We start from the raw sequence: 4,952 nt of genomic DNA on the forward strand, positions 1-4,952 counted from the left end.
GTAGAAGTACAAGGAAGAGTGGCTGCCATGAGAACAATAATGGACATCATACAAAGAGACTCAGTCTACTTTACAACAACAAAACTCTGAAAATCCTAAACTGTAAACATGATGCTATAAAACACAGGGTCGGCCTGGTGGGCGGGGCCTGGCCGGCGGGGAGGAGCCTAGTTGCTGTGGGCGGGGCCAGCTCCCCTTTGCTTCTAGGGCGGTGGGCACCCCCACGTGGCTCAGGCAGAACCCCTGCCTTTTGCCCTGCTGTGCACCTGGGCTGCACAACCTCTAGGAAGCCTCCAGGCTTATTGCCCTTAGAGAGCAGAGTTTGCCCCGCCCTTCGGCTGAACTAGTTTTGATGGCTGGAAATAAGGGAAGAGGACATGCATCCTGTACCTTTAATACTGAGGCTGTTGGGTTTAGCAAAGGTGAGGAGTTACCCAAAGTAGTGCTGAAACCACCCGTGCAGTTTCTGACACAGATTATAAACCAGTGCCACTGAAAACAGGAGAAAGTGAAGATCACGTGTTGGCCTGGAACCGGGAATTGAAAGAAACAATACAAGACGCCTTATTCAATAGAAAAACCTAAAGAAAAGTAGGAGTTTGAAAGATATAGTAAGGCTGAGGAGGTGGCTCAATGGTAGAGCTCTTGCCTGGCATGGGCAAGGCCCTGGGATCAAGCTCCAACACTACCCAAACAAACAAACATACCAAAGGTCCAGTAAAAGATACATGGAGGCACAGAAAGAGAATGGTCTCCAGATCAGAGAAGCCTCCCAAGAGATAAAGCCGAGGGAAAAATATGCAAAGCCCTCAGACCTCCAATCCCCAAGCTCAAAACATATAGCCAGGGGCCGGGGAGATGGCTCAGTAGAATAAGCACTTTCCTGGTAAGCGCAAGGACCTGAGTTCAATCCCTGGTTCTAAAAAAAAAAAAAAAAAAAAAAAAAATTCAAAACATATAGCCAAAGCCTCTTGCCTCACTAATACTGCAAATGCATTGAAAAAACTTGAGGAACTGGAAAAGGGGTGATGGCGAACAATCAGATGAGGAAAACCAAGAGGAGAGGAGAGCAGGTGGTGACAATGGTGACGATGGTGAAAAAGAGGAAAGTGACATTAGTTCATACTTTGAAGATAGAGAAGATTTTGATGCTGACATCGATGTCAACAGTGCATAGAGGGGATAGAGAGGTAGCTCAGTGGAATAAGTGCTTGCCTGGCAAGCACAAGGTCTAGAGTTTGATCCCTAGTACCACCAAAAACAAAACAAAACAAGACAATGCATGGAGCAACCCCTTAGCCATACAATTTCTCAAATTTTTTCTTTATGCTTCAGCTTCCGAGTATTTGGAAAAACTTTTTTTTTTCTTTTTTGCGGAACCGGGGATTGAACTCAGGCCCTTGTGCTTGCCAGGGAAGCACTTATTCTGCTGAACCGTCTCCCTGACCCCAAAACTTTTTTTTTGTATGGGGAGCCAAACTTGCACTGTGCCACTGAGCTATATCCCTAGACCCTATTTGGACACACTTGATTTGTTTTGTTATTGATAAGGAATGAGAACGTATTTGGTTTTTGTTCCTGTTTCATTGGACAAATACTTGTTACCAAAATATGTAAAACTACTTTGAGTTTACAAACTGGTTACCAATGAAGTAGTCTGGGAAGCAAGCTCTACCCTGCCTTCTAAGTGCCTCTGCCATCCCTCTTATGTCTGCTAGTGGATTTTTCAAAGTTTGGATTTGAATGTGCCTGCAGAGCTTTCGCATCTCTTCTGCTGTAGATCTTGGGAACTGAATTCAGGACCCTGTGCTTGTGCTGTGCCGCAGAGCTACATTCCTGACACCTTAGTCCATAGATCTTGAGCAAAACATTTTCCTTTAGCTGCTGATCTTTACTAAAGGTTATCATAAATCATAATGGCTTTCTGTAATCTAAAAATTGGCAATACAGCACCTGGAGCACTTTTAAAATGAAGAAACACAAAAATAATATTTTACTTTTCTGTGGCATGCACTGTACCACCGCACTGTGACTACAGAAACTTAGCCAAGTACCCACGCGTACAAATAGAACAGACTGAAAGTTCTGTGATCAAAGACACTCACCGGAAAAGATGCTGCATGTGAGCTACATATGAATTTCACAGTTCACATCTCAGTATGAAGAGGCTTTCATGTTGGATGGATAGGACAAGTGCTTGGGTTTGGGGCTACCTCAGACCGTATGTGATCTCACGGTAATACGTTCGACATCTTCCAGTAGTTGAGTTTATGGAAGACTGAGACATCGTGTTTCACTTTGTGCTTGTGTTAGTGTGGAGTGAATTCCAGGTGAATCAGCTTTAGGGCAGCGTGCTAAGCTTGGGCTGGGTGACAGGGAGTGCCCTGGGCTGTTTCACAGGCCTCATAAGGCTTTACAACTGGTTATATAATAATGAGCCGTAACCTCAGGTCAGTTTGAAATTACGCTTAACCCTTTTTTGTTTAATTCAAGGGCTAGCTCCCTTTCCATTTTATATTTTAGGGAGAAAATGCCTAGAAACTTCAGCCTCCATCATATTATATATTTAAAAAAACAACTTATTACACATCAAAATAAATATATTTTCCCCTTTGGGAAGACATTGCCATTTGCCTGTGTGCCAGAGACCTAAATTCTACTTTATTAGAATTGAATAGTTCAGGGCTGGTGAGATGGCGTAGTGGTCTAAAGCACCTACTTACAAGCTTAGCAAAGCACAGAGACCACGGTTCAATCCCCCAGCACCACATGCCAGCCAGCCCTGCCCCCTGGTGGGCTGAGCTGGCCACACATACACACACACACACACACACACACACACACACACACACACAAATAATTAAAAAAAATTTTAAAAAAAAAGAAGAATTGAATAGTTCAGGGTGAAACTATTAAATTCCACCCTGAAACTGAACATAGTTAAACTTTTTTGTCTTGTAAATAATTTCCTATAAAAGTTTCTTAAACATTAACCAGAATTTTATCTTATGTATACATTCTCTTTGCTCATAGAAATGATCAGTTGTTAGGGCCGGCCAAATAGCTCAGCAGATCAAAGCACCTACAAGCAGGCGCTGGGGCAGCAGAGGCTGGAGGTTCGATCCTGGGGCCTGCCTACTGCTCCCCACCCCCACCCCCCCAGGGCACACTGAGAGGCGACTGAGACAGGGCCTGGTGGTGTGCGCCTGCAATCCTAGTGCTTGGGAGGCTGTAAACAGGAGAATCACTATGAATCTGATCTAGTAGTGAGACCTAAGCACCCTGTACACCCTTCCCTAAAATATAGGAAAAAAGAAATGATCAGTTATTAAATTTGGTTCTTACCTTTGAAGCAATTGTATCTGTGCTGAAAGCATGAGAAACATATTTTCCCATAAAATAATTGTAATCAGATCTTCCCATCTTGTTATTTGTAGTGAAAACTGGAAAAAAATTTGTGTTGTCTTGTGTGATGTACAGCATGTCTCAGGAAAAAGATTACTTTCTTTTTTGTTTCTTTGTTTGGGATTTTTTGTTTCTTTCTTTGGTTTGTTTTTATTGAGACAGGGTCTTGTTATGTAGTTTAGACTAGCCTTTAACTCACTATGTACTGCAGGCTGGCCTCATACTCACAGTGATCCTACTGCTTCAGCTTCCCGAGTGCTGGGATTACAGGCATGTGCCATTGCATCTAGCTAAAAGATCATTTTCAATAGCAATCCTTAGGACCAGCCAAATAGCTCAGTGGATTGAAGCACCTGCAAGCAGGTGAAGGGGCAGCAGAGGCTGGAGGTTCGATACCTGGGCCTGCTGTGCTGGTCCTGCCCCCAGGTCTCTGTGAAAGGAGATTGAGACTGGGCATGGTGGTGCACACCTGTAATCACAGCTCTTGGGAGACTGTAAATAGGCGGACCACTACAAGTCCAATCTAGTAGTGAGACCCTGAGCACCCTGTAAACCCTTCCCCAAAATACAAAAAAAAAAAAAAAAAAATCTTCCTCGAATAATGCAAGACAGATTAGAAGCCCATTGTCTTAATTACTTTTTACTCATTGCTGGGACAAAATACCTGATACCCCAAATAAAGGAAGCAAAGGTTTACTTAGTTCACAATCTGTGGAGGTTTTAGTCCATACTCAGCTGGCTCCATGGCAGAGGGCAGCAGTTCACAGTGGCAGAAAACAGAAAAAAAAAAAAAAGAAAAAGAAAAAGAGGGCTGGTGAGATGGCTCAGTGGTCTAAAGCACCTACTGAGAACAAGCTTAGCAAAGCACAGGGACCGCGGTTCAATCCCCCAGCACCACATGCCACCCAGCCCCGCCCCCTGGTGGGCTGAGCTGGCCACACACAGACACACACACATAAAATAAATAAATAAAATTTAGAAAAAAAAAGAAAAAGAAAAAAAGCAACTCTATTAATTATCATTTCCAATGATAACTCTGCCATCACTACTGAAAGCTTCATGTGAGATTTCTATTCTTTCTAAATTGCCTCTTGAAGACTTGGTTTCAATTTAGAATCTTAAAGTTTGGTAAGCTCCAAGCAATGGCATACAATGAATAAAGCACTAAACTAATAAGATGGGTGTGATGGTTTATGTCGAGTTGGCCCCCACAAAGCCTCACGTAGTCATGGGGCAGACTTCTAGAGGTTGTGATTAATTCATGATCCAGTGCTGGGATTATGGGTGTGAGTGCTACACCTGCTCTGGGGCGGCAGCCTGGGTGCAGCACAAGGAAGGGCTATAGGCTTGCCTCTGCTGCTGCTGCTGCTGCTGCTGCTGCTGCTCCTCCCTTTCGCTCTTGCTTTTTCTTTTCTTGTCTTTCAGCTCCTCTGAAAGCCAAATTCTGTTCCATTTATAGGAATCTGATCTCTATACTTTAGTACTTGATTTATTACAGATCTGAAGCCACTTGAATCAGGCAAATACACTGACAATAACCATTACTT

At 43.4% G+C, this 4,952-nt stretch overlaps 1 pseudogene; it reads left to right on the forward strand.

Annotated features, from left to right (window-relative positions):
* The first annotated feature begins 352 nt into the window (after window positions 1–352).
* Window positions 353–1,177, forward strand: LOC101583342 (annotated as a pseudogene).
* The last annotated feature ends 3,775 nt before the right edge of the window (window positions 1,178–4,952 follow it).

Source organism: Octodon degus, unplaced genomic scaffold, assembly GCF_000260255.1.
Source record: "Octodon degus isolate 3935 unplaced genomic scaffold, OctDeg1.0 scaffold00173, whole genome shotgun sequence".
NCBI classification, from domain to species: Eukaryota; Metazoa; Chordata; class Mammalia; order Rodentia; family Octodontidae; genus Octodon; species Octodon degus.